Below are 21,031 nucleotides of genomic sequence, written 5' to 3' on the forward strand. Positions count from 1 at the left end.
TTTGCAAGGATGATAAAGACATTATAATGTTACAAAAGGTTTGTATTTCAGATAAATGCTGTTCTTCTGAGCTTTCTGTTCATCAAAGAAACCTGGAAAAAAAATCCATATTCTGTTTTCAACATATTAATAATAATAAATGCTTATTCAACAGCAATTTTTGCATATTAGAATGATTTCTGAAGGATCATGTGACTGGAGTAATAATGATGCTAAAAATGCCGCTTTCGAATCACAGGAATAAAATAAATATATAGAAAACTGTTGTGTTGAATATTTAAAAATATATATATTTTGCAATATTACTGCCTTTGCTGTACTCTGGCTCAAATAAATGAAATGAAAAACACAAAAAATCTTAATGTTTGACTGGTAGTGTGTAAACATTTGTTTAGCTTTTCAGTCATAAGTCGGTTGAGAAGGAAATGATTTCAGATACAGTGTAACATGGTTTCCATTGGAATGAGTCCAGAGACCAGACAGCAAACAGCAGATCAGACAACAAAACACACATTTCTACACAAAATATTCCTCTTTAAATGATGATGGAAGAAAATCAAGCATCTCAAATGGCACACAGCCACGACAAACAGCACTGATAGAGCAGATGCACCAAAATAAAGCCCATACGTTTCAAACTACAAATCATCACCATTACTAAATAAAAATTATGATTATTTTAAGCATATTAAAATAAAACAAAATCAAGCCAATCACAAAAAAAATACACATCACAAATAATAATAATAATAATAATAATAATAATAAATCAAGGCAGTCACGAAAGAAAACCAGACAATATCAAGCCACTATGGGGGACTTTAAACCTAACATGGATGGACTTTTATTTTGACACTAAATCGGATAGTCTCCATGTTCTGGTCTGCGTCTCTCTCAGTGCCGACCTGTTGAATTTATGTGCTTTTCAGAAAAGACTGTGGTTTTTCCATAATGAGGGCAGTTCCCACATGGATAGATAAAGTAAGTTACATGACCGGGATAAGGTTGAGAAGCATTAAGGCGCTTCATGGTTTTTTCAAACATTAACTGCAGAGCAGTATTTATGTGCTTAGCAACCATTGCTATGTAAACAATTTAAGCATCAAGGACCCATTTTGAGAGATACAAGCGATTTCTGCCTGTTTCTTTCACTATTATATTCATAATGCAACATTTTGAGTCAGACATCACTGATGTGCAGTGTGTAGTGTGTGTGTCATGGTCGTGTCTCATTCTGTGCTGCAGCATCTATGACCTGGCCTTCAGACCCGATGACTCTCAGCTCTAATAATCTAGTTATTAGTTCTAATAACAACACACACTCACAAAGAGAAAATACATTTCAGCATTAAGCCCCTTACCTTGCTTTTATTATAGGAAAAGTGTAGTAACCAATTTATTTATTTACTTATTTATTATTATTATTATTATTATTATATATGTTTGGTGTATTGATTCCCAATTGTATAATCACAGTTTTACTACAACTACAATGGTTAAACTATGATTAGTGTAGCGAGACCATGGTTAATCTGTGGTATACTAGATTACTTTTTTTTTTGTTGTAAAAGGATATTTTTGTAAGGGATATATTAAATCACCATAACGGTATATTATTCAAGTCAAGTCTGTTTTATTGTCAATTCTTCCACATGTACAGCACATACATACAGAGAATTGAAATTGCGTTAGTCTCAGACCCTTGGTGTGTACATATAACACTAACAGTAGAGCATAAAATACAGATGGATACAGATTAAATATAAAATGCAACTACAAATAAGGGCATGTAAAAAAAAAGTAAAAAGAAAAAGAAAATACATTTTAAATAAAGCCGCACAAGGCACATGGCAGATATAGTACAAACCAGTGAAGTAAACAAACAGTGCAGATATAATGGTTGTAGTGCAAGAGAGCTTATTCAGACTGATTTAAAGTGACAAAGAGCTCAGAGAACAGTTCTTTATTTAAACTGACTGAAGAGGTAGTTGAATAAGGTAGTGAGCAGACCAATGCTGCACAAAGTGTCTGGTGCAGGTTACAGTTTGTTAGTGGAAGGAGGTAGTGAAAGGACATGGAGATTTGGGAGCTGGGGGGTGGGAGGGTGGAGGAGGTTTAGAGTTCAGTGGTAACTGGGCAAAAGGGGGGGGGGGCAAGGTCAGGAGGGAGTTCAGCTTCCTGACAGTCTGATGAGTTAAGCTGTCCTTCAGTCTGCTGGTCCTGGCCTGGAGACTCCGCAGTCTCCTCCCTGATGGCAGCAGACTGAAGAAGCTGTGTGATGGGTGAGTGAGATCACCTGCGATGCAGAGGGCTTTACGGGAAAGACGGGTTCCATAAATGCCCTGGAGGGAGGGGAGAGAGACACCAATGATCTTCTCAGCTGCTCCCACTATGCGTTGCAGAGTCTTTCAGCAGGACGCGTTGCAGGCGCCATATCACACAGTGATGCAGTTCGTCAGGATGCTCTCGATGGTGCCTCTGTAGAAGGTGTACATGATGGTGGGTGGGGCTCTGGTTCTCCTCAGTTTGCGGAGGAAGTAGAGATGCTGTTGTGATTTCTTGGCCAGTGCTGCTGTGTTTTCAGTCCAGGAGAGGTCCTCTGTGATGTGCACACCCAGGAACTTAGTGTTTCTCACTGTCTCCACAGTCACACCATTGATAGTCAGATGAGCATGCTGAGTGTGCACTCACTTTAAGGCAACAACAAACTCCTTCCTCTTCTCTATGTTCAGAGAGAGATTGTTGTCACTGCACCACCCGGCCAGGTGGCTCACCTCGCTCCTGTAGTTTGTCTCATCTTTGTTGCAAATAAGACCCACCACAGTTGTGTCATCCGCAAACTTAATGAAGAGGTTAGAGTAATGTGACGGTGTGCAGTCGTGGGTCAGCAGAGTGAAGAGGAGGGGGCTCAGCACACATCCTTGGGGGGCCCCAGTGTTCAGTGTGATGGTGCTGGATGTGTTGCTGCCGACCCGTACTGCCTGAGGTCTGCCAGTCAGAAAGTCTAACAGCCAGTTGCACAGCGAAGTGTTCAGCCCCAGCTGGACCAGTTTGTTAATGAGCTGTTGAGGGATGATTGTGTTGAATGCTGAACTCAAGTCTATGAACATCATTCTGACGTATGAGTCTTTTTTCTCTAGATGTGTGTGTGTGCTGAGGGGAGGGTAGTGGCGATGGCACCATTGGTCGAACAGTTGGACTGATATGCAAACTGGAAAGGGTCCAGGGAGGGGCGGAGACTTGATGTGATGCATGACTAGCCGTTCAAAGCACTTCATGAGAACAGGATTAAGTGCAACTGGACGGTAGTCATTGACGCAGGATGGAGAAGGTTTCATCGGGACTGGAATGATAGTGGTAGCTTTGAAGCATGTGGGAACAACAGCCTGACTTACTGAGATGTTGAAAATGTCTGTGAAGACATCAGTGAGTTCCACTGCACAGTCTTTCAGTATGCGCCCAGGAATGTTGCCAGGACCCGGAGCTTTGTGTGCATTGTTCTTGCTGTAGGATCTCCTCATGTTGTCTGGAGTCAGTGTCATCACCTGGTCGCCGGGAGGAGATGGAGTCTTATGTGCAGTGGTGCTGTTTTGTTCCTCAAAGCGAGCAAAGAAGGCGTTCAGCTCATTCAGCAAGCAGATGGTGCTGTCACAGGTCCATGGTGGGGACTTGTAGTCTGTAATGGTCTGTATCCCCTGCCACAGGCTCAGAGTGTCTCTGTTGTCACTGAATTGATGGGCTATCCTACTGGAGTACTGTCTCTTAGCCTCTCTGATGCCACGGGATAGGTTGGCCCTAGCTGTCCTAAGGCCAACATCATCTCCAGCTCTGAAGGCAGTGTTCCGAGCCTTCAGGAGTTTGATTACCTCTCCTGTCATCCACGGCTTCTGTGATTAATCATTGTGTTTGTGATTGTTACATCATCAATACACTTGGTGATGTAGGCACTGACAGTCTCGGAGTATTCTTGGAGGTCTGTGGTGTTATTGTATGTATGTATTGTAAGCTCCGCTCTGTGTGGTGTAAACAAAGTCCAGAGTGTTGTTACCCCATGTTGGAAAGTCAGTGTGTTGGTCAAGTCAAGTCAAGTCAAGTCAACTTTATTTATATAACGCTTTAAACTAAAAAGATTGTGTCAAAGCAATTGAACAACATTAATTAGGAAAACAGTGTGTCAATAATGCCAGTTATGCATTGCAATATGCAAATGACAGTTAAATGCAGTTCATCATTGAATTCAGTGATGTCATCATTCATCTCAGTTCAGTTTAAATAGTATCTGTGCAATCATTTGCAATCAAGTCAACAATATCGCTGTAAATTAAGTGTCCCCAACTTTACAAAGCCAGAGGCGACAGCGCCAAGGAACCAAGACTCCATTGGTGGAGAAAAAACCTTGGGAGCAACCAGGCTCAGTCTGGGTCCCAGTCCTCCTCTGACCAGATGAAACCAGCAGTTCAATTCCAGGCTGGGTTTTAGGTACCCAGATTTACCTCCCGCGACGAGGACTCTGTCTGCTCGATTGCATGTCAGCTGATCGAGCTGAATAGCGCATTCTGGAATACTGTTGCTGAGCCATGTTTCCATGAACACAAAAACACAACAGTCTCTTACAGTCCTCTGAGTTGAGCATAGTAAAACAAAACAAAAAACATGGCTAAGTTGGACTTACCATGGAAGCATGCTAGCAAGGTGATGCCGCGAGTTCATCTCGACGAGCATTATCTTTCTGACCATAGCCCTCCAGCTCAGATGAGCCTTCCATTTATGCCTGATCTCCATACAGAAATCTAAAAGGAATGGAAGAGGCCATTTTCTTCTCGCATCCATTGGTTTCAGCATTCAAGTTATCGAGGTGAAGCGCGAAAGCAGCTATGAGAGGAATGCCCCCTGTAGAAGAGACGCTGGCTAGTTATCTCTCTGTGGGGGACACATCCTCTCCTAAATCTCCCTCCTTGCCATCTAAGCCCCTTCAGGATACTTCTTCCTTAAATAGCAAGGCATACGCAGCAGCAGGTCAGGCTGTGGCTTCACTGCACATGATGGCGGTGCTTCAAGCCTATCAGGGTGATTTGCTGAAAGTCCTGGATAAAGGCGAGGGCCTTTCCCCTGATCAGGTAGCTGAGTTGCGCCGCACCACAGATATCTATCTCCGTGCTACCAAGCAGGCCGCCTCCACCATAGGCAGGTCTATGGCTGTATTGACTCGTTCTCTTTCTGGGTTTTACATCAGCCATTATCCTCCCCTTCTTAATTCTTCTTAAAAACCACCAGCTCTCCACCGGACTGAGGTTAGGTAAGAACTTCTTGCATGACAGTCTCCTATGCTGGACCTATGATGTTTTGGTTGGTTCTGTGGTTTCGTAGTGACCACCTTAATGATGGTCCGGACTAAAGGGAGTCACCCCTTGAGCGGGGCTCCAGTGCAGGAACTAGGGTGGATGAGTCTGATCTATTGTCTATATGTATGTATGTATGTATTAATGTGCTGGTGGTCATGTGATTAATCCTCTGTGAGATTTCGTTGCAGTGTTCTTCCAGGACCTGTGGGTTTCTGTCTCATCTAGGGTAGGTCCTCTGCATTTGCAAGAATCTTCTTGTGTAATGCTGTCTCAGGCAGTGCTCCCCTCACCTTAGAGGATTGTGAGTTTGAGCTTTCCTCTCCCATTCGGTTCAGCACCTCTGTGAAGCTAGGATAGCTTTAAGTTACACGATAGGCTCTGTGTATTTTCTGAAATCCACATGGTGGTAAGTGTGCACGTTGAACACTTTGCGCACTTTCTAAAATCCACATAGGTGGTAGGTGGGCACGCAAGACTTTCTAAAATCCTGTATGGTAAGGGTTACGCACTCAGCTTCATTCCCTTTCTTTGAGTTGGTTAGACCTTGGTTCCCTGGTCTCCACTCAACCAGTGTATCTTTGTTAATACACTTCAAGCATCGCTTCCCTCAACATGAAGGGCTATTGTGAGCATGGTGCTTCCCCTTAATCGCCCAAGTTCTCTCCCCTTCTGAGGAGTTGAATTCCTTACTCCGTGGCCTGATCTCGTGATAGTTTAGCAGTGCTCCCCTTTACCAAAAAGGGTTACCTATGAGGGCCCTACTCTCTTCCTGAATTCGAAAGTCCTCCTCTCACGTGATAATTGAGTTCTCTGTTTTTCCCCAGAGCAGAATATTCCACTTTTTGTACCTTCAAAAACTCCCAGGGTTGCTTGTGCTGTATGTTTTGGGGATCATATATTTGTACTATGAAGCGCCTTTTAATCAGCTTTGTTGCATTTAACTGGATCTGGGTAGAGAGTATATATTTCTATACACTTCAGAGTTCATCTAGCTGCTTCTGTCTTCTGTTTCATCATCACTAAACACCAGTAACCCAGAGCTACTGAAGCAATGCTACTGCATCACACTGCTCCATGTTTCACTGATGACGATGTGTGTTTTGATCATCAGCTGTTCCAAGCCTTCTCCAGACTTCTTTCTTCCCGTCATTCTGGTGCAACTTGATCTTAATTTCAGCATCCAAAGAATGCTTTTACAGAACTGCTCTTGTTTTTTTTTCTTTTGTCAAAGTCTGACCTGGTATTGTTTACAGCTTGTGGTGAAGCCTCTGTGTTTGCTCTGGTGAAGTCTTCTCTTGTTTGGAGACTTTGTCAGAGACTTCTGCCTCCTGGAGAGTGTTCTTCTCTTGGCTGAATATTGTGAAAGGGTTTTTCTTTACAATGGAGAGGATTCTCTGATCATCCAGCACTGTTGTCCTCCATGGACGTCCAGGAGTTTTTATTTTTCTGAGTTCACCAGCCCACATCTGTCCATGAAACCAATTACTTATGGTCCCTTGAAAAAGGGTGGAGGTGTATATTAAATAGCTGTAATTCCTTAACCTTTGCTCCAAGTGTGATGAGAATACCCTCAAATTAAGGCACATTTAGCAAGTATTATATAACTGTAACTTGAATGTTTTGGTCAACAACTAAAATAACTAAAATTATGCCTCCGTCCAAATACATATGGACCTGACTGTGTACATGTGTATGTACAAGTATTGAGTGAATTCAGTTGGTTTTGATCAGATCAAGATGACTGGCACATATGATGCCAGCCGCTGAAGGGACACAAAGACACTGTGTATTGTGTGGCTTAGGCTAAAGATGCTAATCATATCATTCTCTCTCCTGCAGGGAAATGCTTCGTGTCTGGTTCAGCAGATAAAAGCATCATCATCTGGACCTCCAAACGAGATTATGTGCTTATAATAATCATATAATTATAATGACCTTCTCAGTATTTAATTTAATCACAGGTCCGATCATGCCATGCTGCCGTCCTTTAGACCAGACTTCACTGATAACTGATAACACAGAATTCCTGGTTACTTAACTGTAACCTTGTTCCCCGAGAAAGCGGAACGAGATGCTGCGTTGCTCAGCGCATTGGGAAACGTCTTATTCATGACCAACTGTGAATAATGTGTGTAACACGTCGATAGAATTGACCCGGTGGTAATAAAGCCTCAGTTGATGACGTCATCAGGGCGCGCGCCCGCAAAACAGGGCTATAAATAGATACGCCACAGGTGCATTCACAGGACATTTTGTCTGAAGAGCAGTCCTGGGACATATTCAGTACGGCAATGCAGCGCAGCATCTCGTTCCACTTTCTCGGGGAACAAGGTTACAGTTAAGTAACCAGGAACTTTCCCTTTCGAAAGCTTCAGTCGATGCTGCGCTGCTCAGCGCATTTGGAACGAGAATACCCACGCCGCTGTGCTTGAAAATGACTGGACCCCTAAAGTTGTGCAGGTGTGCTATCAAACCACAAGAAGGCCTCAGACATTAGCTTGTGATGTTGACTCAAGGACATGAGAGCCCGGAGTAGCATGGACATCCAAACTCTAAAATCTTATGGAGGTGTGCAGAGAGGACCAACCTGCCGCATCACAAACCTGTTGTTAGGGGGCACCCCTTGCTAAAGCACTAGATGAAGCAACCCCCCTTATGGAGTGAGCTCTAAGACCTATAGGCGAAGCTTGACCGCGCGCCTCATTGCCAAAGCAATAGCCTCCCTGACCCAGTGAGACATGGTCTGCCTGCTGGCAGCTGCTCCTCTGTTACCACCACCAAAACAGACGAACAGCTTCTCCGACATACGCCACTGGCTTGTGCGGTGGACGTAAGCCTGAAGAGCATGGACTGGACACAGTCTATAAGATTTCCTCCTGCTCTGACGTTGTGAACGGCGGAGGGCAGAAGGCCTCTAGAATGACCGGGTGTAGAGCCGAAAACAGAACCTTAGGCAGGTAATCAGGATGAGGATGCAAAATCACTTTTACCCTGCCTGGGGCAAAGTCTAAACATGATGGTGAGAAAGAAGGAGCCTGCACATCCCCAATTCTCTTCAAAGAAGTTATTGCCATGAGAAAATCAAAAATTTTTAAAGTCAGAAGTTTATCAGACGCTGACTCTAAAGGTTCAAAGGGGGGTTTCAACCAGACCCTCAAGAACTATAGCTAAGTCCCAAGTAGGCATCTCGGTTTTCACTGCAGGCCTCAGTCGTCTGGCCCCACGAAGGAAGAGAGACAGCAGAGGGTGTCTCCCGAGTGGCATCCCATCAATCAAGGCATTGCAAGCCGAAATAGCAGCCACATAAACCTTAAGAGTAGCAGGGCATGTGCCTGTTGACAATTTCTCTTGCATGAAGTCCAGAACTGAAGCAATGCTGCAGTTGACTGGATCAACATTGTGTACCACACACCACCTGTCAAATACACCCCATTTACTGGCATAACTCTGTCTGGTGGAGGAAGCCCTAGCACTAAGAATGGTATCAATAACCTCCGGAGAAAGCCCTGTGTTCCTCAGTTGGTACCCTTCAGGGGCCAAACATGAAGATTCCACAGGTCGGGCCTGGGAAGGAATATCGTGCCCCCTGCTAGAGGCAGAAGGTCCCTCTTCTCCGGAATCGCCCACGGCGAGCCGACGAGGAGAGATATTATCTCCCTTGAGTGCTTTGACTGTACAGTTTAAGCCTTAAAGATCCAAGATTGGGCACACTCCCCCACCCTTCTTGGTAACCAGGAAGTATCTGCTGTAAAAGCCAGACTCACTTCTTGGACGAGGAACATGTTCTATGGCCTTTTTGCCCAGAAGAGTCTGTAGCTCTGTGAGTTTTGTGAAGGTAATGGGAAGGGGCGAACGCTCCCTTGTGCGCCTAGAGCCACTAGCGCGGTGCCTTGAATCGGCGGACTGGCAGGGGACGACTGTACTAGCTGCTCTAGAGACCTCCATAGAGGTAGCGAGCCTCTTAGCACCGCTAGTTTCCAGGCGGTAACCGAGAGAAGTGCTCACTGGCAGGGTTGGCAGAACGGTCTCCTGAGGGCACTGAGGAGAGACGGGCAACATGTAATATGGTGCGAATGGCCCCTCCCCTTGAGACAAATCCATGTCACGACAGAGCTCAGCGACCACTTCCTCGTGTGCCCATAGCCACTAGCTCAGTGCCCTGAAGCGGCGGACCGGCAGGGGATGACTGTACTAGCTGCTCTAGAGACCTCCGTAGAGGTAGCGAGCCTCTTAGCACTGCTAGTTTCCAGGTGGTAACTGAGAGAATCGCTTGCCGGAGATTGCTGCGCCCTGAAAACACCGACAGGGTTGGCAGAACGATCTCCTGAGGGCACTGAGAAGATACAGGCAACGTGTAATGCGGTGCCGATGGCCCCTCCCCTTGAGCGCGGCTGGGGAGGAACTGACAAAAAACCATTATGATGTCGAGATTAGTCTAACTGCCTAAACAGTTAAGATAGTATTTATTTGTCAGCATTCATATGTACAGTTATGCATCTGGGTACTTTCCTGGGATTACCAAACTCTGCATTTAAAATGATATGTTTTTTAATAACATGAAACTTTATGTTAATTTTGCTAATTTACAATGTTTTGTTTCTCAGTTTCTGATAAGAATGAGGCAGGAGAGGTTACTGTGAGAGTTTCTATACAGCACATACAGTGGTGTATAAAGTACCTGAAAGTCATACTCAAGTAAAAGTACAGATATCTTACCAGAAAATGACTTAAGTAGAAGTTGAAGTCACCAAATATTACTTGAGTAAAAGTCTTAAAGTATGTGATATTTATTGAACTTAAGTACGAAAATTATTTTTAAAATCTTAAACGTACTTAAGTATTGAAAGTAAAAGTACAAGTAAATGCAAAATGGAAAAGAAGCATATATATATATATATATATATATACAGTACAGACCAAAAGTTTGGACACAGAAAGAGTTTTCTTTATTTTCATGACTGTGAAAATTGTAGAGTTACACTGAAGGCATCAAGGGCTATTAGACCAAGAAGGAGAGTGATGGGGTGCTGCTCCAGATGACCTGGCCTCCACAGTCACCGGACCTGAACCCAATCGAGATGGTTTAGGGGTGAGCTGGACCACAGACAGAAGGCAAAAGGGCCAACAAGTGCTAAGCATCTCTTGGGGAACTCCTTCAAGACTGTTGGAAGATCATTTCAGGTGACTACCTCTTGAAGCTCATCAAGAGAATGTCAAGAGTGTGCAAAGCAGTAATCAAAGCAAAAGGTGGCTACTTTGAAGAACCAAGAATATGACATATTCAGTTGTTTCACACTTTTTTGTTATGTATATACTTCCATATATAATTCCACATGTGTTAAATCATAGTTTTGATGCCTTCAGTGTGAATCTACAATTTTCATAGTCATGAAAATAAAGAAAACTCTTTGAATGAGAAGGTGTGTCCAAACTTTTGGTCTGTACTGTATATATATATATATATATATATATATATATATATATATATATATATATATATATATATATATATACTTAAACTTATTTTAGCTAGTTGTCAAGAAAGGCAAAAATTTTCATTTTATGACAAATCAGTGTCAGAATAGGTGTGCTGTTACACAGATAATATACCTTGTGTTCTGTGTTTGTCCCTGATCTTTCTGAAGAAAGAGGAGTGCTCAGTTCACACACCAGACAGCAGAGGGCTCTGTTGCTCTACAGCCACACACTCCACTGTCTCTGATCTCTGCTGTTTACTGTCACTGTTGCTCAGACTCCTGAGAAAGTGTTCAACTCAGTCTAGCAATGAACTCCTCAGTGCTGGTCCTGCAGAGCCTCTATTTCAGAGTTCCTGAACACGATGGACAGTTTAATTAGGGTTGGATCTGATCTGGGTCACGTCCCTGATGTCAGAGTCTAGCTCCAACATGAGAACAGCACACTGAGCCTGTAACCAGTCTTCACGCAGTAGTTCTGGAAGTGAACATTCTCCTTTTCCCCAAACTTCACACTACAAACATGGTGTGCAGGAACAGCAGTGTGTCATCTCACTGAGCAAAAACAAGTATATATATGCTTTTTGTCTCCCATTCACAGTCTAGAGCTGTCAGTGTGTGAATTCACACATACTGTCATTTGATAAAAAAAGCTGAATTTACAGGTGCAGTAATGTGTAAAGCTGGCAGTTCCCATCTCCATATGAAATAATTAGCACTATCACAGACGTGCAGTGATTCCATGCACGTCAGTGTGTCTTTGAAGCACAGCTCTGTGCATTCTGAGCAGCTTCTCTTCAGTCGGTGGGTGGTATAGGTGATGGATGATGATGGAGTCTGAGCTGCAGATGATCTCAGATAAAGCACACAGGACAGGACAGATGTTCCTCAGTGTTCTTGAACGGCCATGTGTCACACTGTGTGTGTCGTTCTACCAGCTCAGTGGGAAGTGTATGGAAACTCAGTTTGTGTGTGGAATATGTTTTATTATGCTCCATGTCAAACTCATGCCAAAGAGAGATTAGGTGTTGACTGAGAAGTGCTCACTGATCGAGCTGAACACTATCACTCATAAGTCCGTTTGGTTGTTTGTCTGTATTTTGATTATTTTGTCTATTCTATATAAATGCATGTCCCAGTCACAGTTTCTTAATTAAAGATTCCTTACACTAGCAGAAAAAGAAAACAAAATCTATTTTATATTTTTACATTAACAATTTAATCAATATTATGTTTAAAGCCAAGTATGAATCTCATCAAGTTAGTGTTTCTAAGCAATTTACATTTATTCCAAAATAATAACTGCAACTAAGTGCAACTTAGAAAAAAACTCTCATTCATACACTTAGGCCCGGTTTCACAGACAGGGCTTAGACTAAGCCAGGATTAGACCATAGATCAATTAGGACATTTAAGTAATTTTTATTACATGCTTAGAAAAAAACATTACCGATGTGCATCTTAAAACTAAAAAGGCACTGATATATTTTTTGTCACATTGTCTGGGTTGTGTCCCTGGGTTTCCACTAGATGTCCTCCTTTCCCACGGTGTCTGTCACCTTATTAACTGTCTGTTCCCTTATTTGGTCACCTTCCTCCTTGTTGAGTTAATTGATTATTCCCCACCTGTCTCCAGTTCCCTCATTCACCTTCTGTGTATTTATACCCGGTCTGTCTGTGTATGTGTCACGGAGTCCTTGTTGATTGTTTAATTCATGTCCGTCAGCTCTTGTCCTTGCCTTGTGTTTGTGTCTTGTTTATGTTTGGATGGATGTTTTGGTCTCGACCCCTGCCTGGACTGTTTACTCTATTTGGATTACCCTTTAATAAAAGACTTACCTGCAATTGGTTCCCTCTCCCGTGGTTCTTTGTAACACCGATCGTGACAGAAGGACTCCGTCATGCAAGGAACCAGCGGTATGTCTTTTTCCCACTCCCCAGCCAGGATGGCGGAGCGGAGGGCGAAGTATCTGAAGTTGATCGCCCTCCGCCAAGAGGGCAATGAGGTGGGTGCCCTGGCACAGGTGTTCTGGTACCTGGCCGAGGGCATGGGATACAATGACGCAGCCCTTAAAGACTATTTTAATGGCGGGCTGGATGATCCAGTGTCTCAGGAGGAGATGGCGCAGTTAGAGACACTGGAATTCTGGGAATTCGTGCGCTACCTGCAGCATCAGCTTCGGTGGGATGCCCCAGCCACTTCTGTCTCTTCCGGCGGGGTGGTCGTCAGCCCAGCACCACTGCCCAGGATGGCAACCAGCCAAGCGCCACAACCCAAGATGGCCGCCAGTCCAGCACCACTGCCCAGGATGGCTACCAGCCAATGGCCACAACCCAAGATGGCCGCCAGTCCAGCACCACTGCCCAGGATGGCTACCAGCCAAGCGCCACAACCCAAGATGGCCGCCAGTCCAGCATCACTGCCCAGGATGGCTACCAGCCAAGCGCCACAGCACAAGATGGCCGCTAACCCAGCGCCAATGCCCAAATTGGCCACCGTTCCAGCGCCACAGCCCAAGATGGCCGCCAACCCAGCGCCAATGCCCAAATTGGCCACCAGTCCAGTGCCACAGTACAAGATGGCCGCCAGCCCAGCGCCAATGCCCACTTTGGCCACCGGTTCAGCGCCACAGCCCAATATGGCCGTCAGCCTAGCGCCACAGCACAAGATGGCCGCTAACCCAGCGCCAATGCCCAAATTGGCCACCGGTCCAGCGCCACAGTACAAGATGGCCGCCAGTCCAGCACCACAACCCCAGATGGGCGCCAGCCCAGCACCACAGTACAAGATGGCTGCCAGCCCAGCACCACAGTACAAGATGGCCGCCTGTCCAGAGTCATGGCCCAAGATGGCTGCTTGCCCAGCGCCGCTGCACAGGATGAGAGTCTCAGCTGACCCTCCAGAGTCGAGTCAGGTGCCAGTGGACCCTCCAGAGTCGAGTCAGGTGCCAGTGGACCCTCCAGAGTCGAGTCAGGTGCCAGTGGACCCTCCAGAGTCGAGTCAGGTGCCAGTCACCGCTGTTCCTCCAGAGTCGAGTCAGGTGCCAGTCACCGCTGTTCCTCCAGAGTCGAGTCAGGTGCCAGTCACCGCTGATCCTCCAGAGTCGAGTCAGGTGCCAGTCACCGCTGATCCTCCAGAGTCGAGTCAGGTGCCAGTCACCGCTGATCCTCCAGAGTCGAGTCAGGTGCCAGTCACCGCTGATCCTCCAGAGTCGAGTCAGGTGCCAGTCACCGCTGATCCTCCAGAGTCGAGTCAGGTGCCAGTCACCGCTGATCCTCCAGAGTCGAGTCAGGTGCCAGTCACCGCTGATCCTCCAGAGTCGAGTCAGGTGCCAGTCACCGCTGATCCTCCAGAGTCGAGTCAGGTGCCAGTCACCGCTGATCCTCCAGAGTCGAGTCAGGTGCCAGTCACCGCTGATCCTCCAGAGTCAGGGCTAGTCACCGCTGATCCTCCAGAGTCAGGGCTAGTCACCGCTGATCCTCCAGAGTCAGGGCTAGTCACCGCTGATCCTCCAGAGTCAGGGCTAGTCACCGCTGATCATCCAGAGTCAGGGCTAGTCACCGCTGATCCTCCAGAGTCAGGGCTAGTCACCGCTGATCCTCCAGAGTCAGGGCTAGTCACCGCTGATCCTCCAGAGTCAGGGCTAGTCACCGCTGATCCTCCAGAGTCAGGGCTAGTCACCGCTGATCCTCCAGAGTCAGGGCTAGTCACCGCTGATCCTCCAGAGTCAGGGCTAGTCACCGCTGATCCTCCAGAGTCAGGGCTAGTCACCGCTGATCCTCCAGAGTCAGGGCTAGTCACCGCTGATCCTCCAGAGTCAGGGCTAGTCACCGCTGATCCTCCAGAGTCAGGGCTAGTCACCGCTGATCCTCAGGGACTGAGTCAAGTCACCGCTGATCCTCAGGGACTGAGTCAAGTCACCGCTGATCCTCAGGGACTGAGTCAAGTCACCGCTGATCTTCAGGGACTGAGTCAAGTCACCGCTGATCTTCAGGGACTGAGTCAAGTCACCGCTGATCTTCAGGGACTGAGTCAAGTCACCGCTGATCTTCAGGGACTGAGTCAAGTCACCGCTGATCTTCAGGGACTGAGTCAAGTCACCGGTGATCTTCAGGGACTGAGTCAAGTCACCGGTGATCTTCAGGGACTGAGTCAAGTCACCTCTGATCTTCATGAACAAAGGCAAGTCACCTCTGATCTTCATGAACAAAGGCAAGTCACCTCTGATCTTCATGAACAAAGGCAAGTCACCATTGATCTTCATGAGCAAATGCAAGTCACCAATGATCTTCATGAGCAGTGTCAGGCAAGCACCAATCTTCTGGAGTCCAGTAAGGACACCAGGGAATTACCAGAGTTTCGTCGTCCCGTTGGTCCAGCCGCACGGAGGTCTGCTCCGCCTTGGGGGGCTCTGGTCCTGACCATATGGCTGTGGTGGTCTTCTGCTCCGCCCTGGGGGCCTTCCGCCCTGACCACACGGCTGTGGGGGTCTTCCGCTCCGCCCTGGAGGACTCTGGCTTCTTCCACAAGGACGTGGTGGTCTTCTGCTCTGCCCTGGGGGGCTTCCGTCCTGACCACATGGTTGTGGTGGTCATCTGCTCCGCCCTGGGGGGCTTCCGTCCTGACCACACAGTTGTGGTGGTCTTCTGCTCCGCCCTGGGGGGCTTCCGCCCTGACCACACGGTTGTGGTGGTCCTCTGCTCCGCCCTGGGGGACTCCAGTCTCCACCACACGGACGTGGTGGTCTTCTGCCCCGCCCTGGAGGGGCTTCATGTTGTTTTTTGTTTTTGTGTTCACTCCTGTCCCTGTTCCTCTCTGTCAGTCTGGCCCTCCGTCCCTCACCCTGAACCTCCTCCAGTCTTCCTCCCTCCTGGTCTCCCTGTTTGGTGTTCACACTTCTGGTGTCTGTTCCCCATGTTTTTCTTTTCTGGCCCTCCGTCCCTCCCCCTGAGCCTCCACCTGTCCGCCTCCCTCCTGGTCTCTGTTTTGTGTCTGTCGTGGAGCGTCTGGGAGCCGCTCCGTAGAGGGGGGGTACTGTCACATTGTCTGGGTTGTGTCCCTGGGTTTCCACTAGATGTCCTCCTTTCCCACGGTGTCTGTCACCTTATTAACTGTCTGTTCCCTTATTTGGTCACCTTCCTCCTTGTTGAGTTAATTGATTATTCCCCACCTGTCTCCAGTTCCCTCATTCACCTTCTGTGTATTTATACCCGGTCTGTCTGTGTATGTTTCATGGAGTCCTTGTTGATTGTTTAATTCATGTCCGTCAGCTCTTGTCCTTGCCTTGTGTTCGTGTCTTGTTTATGTTTGGATGGATGTTTTGGTCTCGACCCCTGCCTGGACTGTTTACTCTATTTGGATTACCCTTTAATAAAAGACTTACCTGCCATTGGTTCCCTCTCCCGTGGTTCTTTGTAACACCGATCGTGACATTTTTAAGATCACTCAGTGCAAGTTTATTTCAGTGGAAACAGCTCAGACTTACATTTTAGTCTAGGACTAGTCTTAAGCCCTGTCTGTGAAACCAGAGGTTAATGTTTTATTTTGCAATATTGATGTTGTATTAAACACTTTTTCTCATCCAGTATTTTGAAGAGGCACTGCCTCTTTGCCAGCTCTATTGTCTGTTGTTTTAAAAGTTCTCTTTATCAGTATTGTTAATAATATGTAAACATGTTAATGAGCTCATGGTTGAGATGTCATGGTTAAATCTGAACTTTGCTGATTATTTTCAGTAAGTCTGAGTTATAGTATGTTTAAAACAAAATACACTGACTTGATGTTGCATGTAAGTTTTGAAGTTACCAGCATCTTGAACCTAAGACTTGATTTGCTGAATAACAAAAAGGAGACGTGATACTGAACACTTTTCAATATTTACAAAACTGACCTGTGTAAAGTGAGAGTAGAGAAAACTGGAGTTGAGTCTTGACTTGGACTAGAGTTTGTTATGATGTTAGGTTTCACTCAGTAAACCTGGTAAATTACTGTAAATGACCAGACTGACTTTGTACATTTATGCAGGGCAGGTTGTGTCTCTCAGTGCTAGTTAAGGATAAACTCTTTGTCAGTTTTATATGCTCAACACAATTTTAGCAGCCGTCTGGTGAGTTATTCAGCCTGAAGGTGGTGCTCTAATGTTCATTCAAAGACCGTAAGTACTGTACATACAACATGCATTGAATTATACTTTCATTCATGTACTCCACATAGGAAGAACAGACATGCCAAGTAGTTAGTGAGCTGGTGCACATAGCTGAAGCTGACCGGAGCGAGGTTTACGGAAGGTCACTTGAGAATAATCGAATCCATTAGAGTGGCTGCAGTTCCATTTCTTGCCCCAGATTCACACTACTGGTGTGGTGCTGTCGAGCTGCGGAGGCTGGGGGGGACACCCCTCGGGGTCACGATGACCACAGCTCCGATGACGTGCCAGTGATGGTGAATCACAACTTAAAACAAGTTTTCATTAAAAATACCACACGGTTAAACACAACCTCAGCTATAACTGCTAAACCGTGTGTTACACCTGCGTTAACTCCGCTGCTGTAACCTAGAGAGACATTGCTAATGAATTTAAGTAAATGTATAAGGTGGCGTGAACACCGATTTTGGATAAAATATTTGTCATTTATTGCAGACAGTAACACCATCCAAACAGTGAAACCACATAATAAATAACCGATCTACAACATTTCTAAATTCTTTTAAAACACACAATTTTTAATTATTAGTAGTAAGTTAATGTTTTATATAGTGTATTGTTAATTCTACAGTAGCCTATTGAAGAATGCAATCATTTAAATTAGTAAAGTTGTTTATTTGCTTCACATAAGCACTGTATATTTATTATTAAATATATATCTCTTATCTCTTATTAAAATAATGCTTATGTGTCTGACTGTACATCTTAACCGTAACAAATCGGTAACACTTTAACATAAGGTTCATTAGTTAACTACATTAATTAACATTAACTAATAATGAACTGCACTTATACAGCAATTGTTCCTGTTTTTTCATGTTCATTTCCTCATTTAATAATACTTTATTAAAATCTTGTTAATATTAATGCACTCTGAAATAACATGAGGACCTTTCTATTAACTAGCATTAACAAAGATTAATAAATACTGTAACAAATGTATTACTTACTCATTGTTAGTTCATGTTAGAATAAATGAGCCTTATTGTAAAGTGTTACCAACAAATCATACCATAACATGATTCATTAACATTTTTAAAATTATTTCTTAACAAACAGGCAACCTATGAAATCTAATGTAATCAATCAGAAAATGATTGAGGTGATAAAAACCACTGTCATTACACTATCTGCCTCGGGAGATGATTGACAAGCCACCGCGTGCAACCGAGAACACTCGCCGACAAATTGACCCGCCCTCCTCTGACTCTGATTGGCCGTGAACCTGAAACAAACCAATCAATCCACCGATGGCAGCGAGTATTACCCAATCAGGGGCAGAATAGGACGAGTCTTCACAGAATAGATGCTGCATTCATTGAAGACAACTCTGAAAATACGGGACAAACCCTGTCCCGTATTGATTCAAAACGGGACGCGCTATTTTCTTCTCAAATACGGGACGATTCCGTATTTTAAGGGACGGATGGCAACCCTAGACACCAGGCTGATATCACTGTCTCTTACCCTCATACACCGTGTTTGAGATCATCAGCTCGTTCCTTCAGTTCATGGATCTATCTCCTTACAAGCTAATGATCTCAATCAGTTGTGATCTCAAGCAGGGGCTGGTCTGGAACTGAGACACTACACAACACAACTTTCTGTGAAATCTCTCATCTCTGACTGCTCAGACTCTGCAGAACGCCTCTGACTTTGGACTCGTGCAGACTGCGAATCTGTTGTGTAGTGTATTCCAGCCTGAAGCAGCTCTTGTTTAGTCAATCATAATTCCAAGACAGTATCAGCAGTGTAACCTGATAAGTGCTGCTTGATCTTTGCCTTTACTTGTCCAATCTCCTACTTCAAAAGGACAGATCTGTGTTTCCCATGAAACACTGACACCATCATATCTGCAAAATACTGCACACAGACTATCCATCAGGACTGGGACTTAACACTACATGAACTTCTCATTACAGATAAGCTGGAGTGTTTTCCTTACATTCTCCATAAATACGTGGAGCTGAGTTAAAGTGTTCATGTTTTATAGAAGACGTCATCTGAAGGCAGCTCTGCTGGAAAACATTATGATTACACACACACACACACACACACACACACACACAGGTGAGCATGGGAAGTGTAGTAATTAAGGGAAAATATGCGGTGCTCGTTAAGCAGCTGTAATGTAGTCGCCTCCAGTGCTGTCTGAACAAACATGCTGCCTTCATTACCCTGCCGTTCACAGAGCTGTAAACGCTGCAGATCTTTACAGGGGACAGCACTGACGAGGGGATGTTCACTGAAGCAAACCAGTGCGGCGCGGTTTCGGCCAAATACTGCAGCGGCTGAGATGTGAGAGACCAGACACAAGACATTTATAACATGCATTTATAACAAATGAATAACATGACTGTCCTGTTTGCATTCTATCCAGTGAGAAGCTTGTGTGTGATCTTGAGCTGCTGTAGGCAGAAACTGTATTTTATTGAGACTGAAGGGGGCTGAATTTGTGTTTGCATTCTTCAGACTAACAGCAGCAGCGTTTCTGTGATTCCCACACAGCCATAGGCTTTTAGCTGCTTTGAAAAATACTCATCAGCCTCTTAAAACCATAATGCTTTTAACTTTGTAATAACTGGAAACGGCGACTTATCTAAAAACATGAAAAGGGCTGTTATTCAGTACGTGTAGTAGCTTCTTCCAGTGTTGTGAAGAAGGAGTTTCATCATGAATATCTGACTGCATCGCTGCATTGACTCAAACAACCAAAGATTGCAAACATCTCTTAGACATTTAGTAACAACAACAGGGTGTTGATGGCGCAGTGGATAAGACACATGCCTTTGGTGTGAGAGACCAACTATGTGGTCAGACATCTCTCGAGTTATTCATGGATTATTCATTCATCAGGGTCATTAGGTGTGCTAGGAGTTTTATCATGGACAGTGGTTCCACAAGACATGTCTAATTTTAAGTTGATTTTACTCAGTTTGCTTTAATTTATCCTACATGACGTATTTGAGTAGAGATAACATTCCCATCGTGTATAACCACTGTTTATGCAAGTTCAGCCAAATAATGGCCATCATAATACAATATAAGACATTTACAACTCTCGCTATTTTCTCATCTTGCTTAAAATGGCATAAAGTAACACTTTATTTTAACATGTTGTCTCCCCATATCCAGCCCTGTGCATAGCATGATGGGAAGTGTAAAAATTATTTTGTGCTACATGGTCTTTCAAAATGACCCAAAAAGTAACAGTTTGAAGTCTGCTTAACATGATGCAATCAGGTTTGAACGAAAAACCTGATACAATGGTGTTAAATCAAAATTCATTCTATAAGTAAAGAAAAGCCTGTGAATCTCACAGAAATATGTCTAGTTCACCTTTCATCTCAAAAGAAAAAAATAAAGAAAGAATAAAGGTCATTATACACTTTAGTATAGGGTACAATTCACACTAATAACTAGTTGCTTATTAGCATGTCTATTATTAACATATGGACTGTTTATTAGTGCTTATAAAGTACATATAATGCATGACATCCATAGTCCTACCCAATACCCTAAACTTAACAACTACCTTATAAACATTACTATTAATAAGCAGCAAATAAGGAGTTAATTGAGGCAAAAGTCATAGTTAATGGTTAGTTAATTGTGAGAATTGGACCCTAAAATAAAGTGTGACCATTATTTTTCTTTATAATTTTTTTTACGTTTATTTTAGAATGTTTTTATAAAGTCTTAATATATTACTGTACGAATAATAATACATATAATATATAACAATATATTTTTTGTTGCCTTAGAGTAAAAAATAATGTCACAATGCAAAACCCCTAATTGTCCTAAATAGACTTTTAGACAAATTTCTTCCATTCCATCGATAATTTCTTCCTTAGTTTCTTCTTTGATTGAGGGGTTAAATATGTCCGTGAGTTTGGCTGTTGTCATCACTCACCTCTATTTAAAGCTATTGTTTATTAATAGGAGAGATTAAAGGTGTAAACTCTTACAGTGCATATCTAATCAGAGCGGAGACGTGTGACAGAGT

The sequence above is a fragment of the Carassius carassius genome, chromosome 21, assembly GCF_963082965.1.
Source record: "Carassius carassius chromosome 21, fCarCar2.1, whole genome shotgun sequence".
NCBI classification, from domain to species: Eukaryota; Metazoa; Chordata; class Actinopteri; order Cypriniformes; family Cyprinidae; genus Carassius; species Carassius carassius.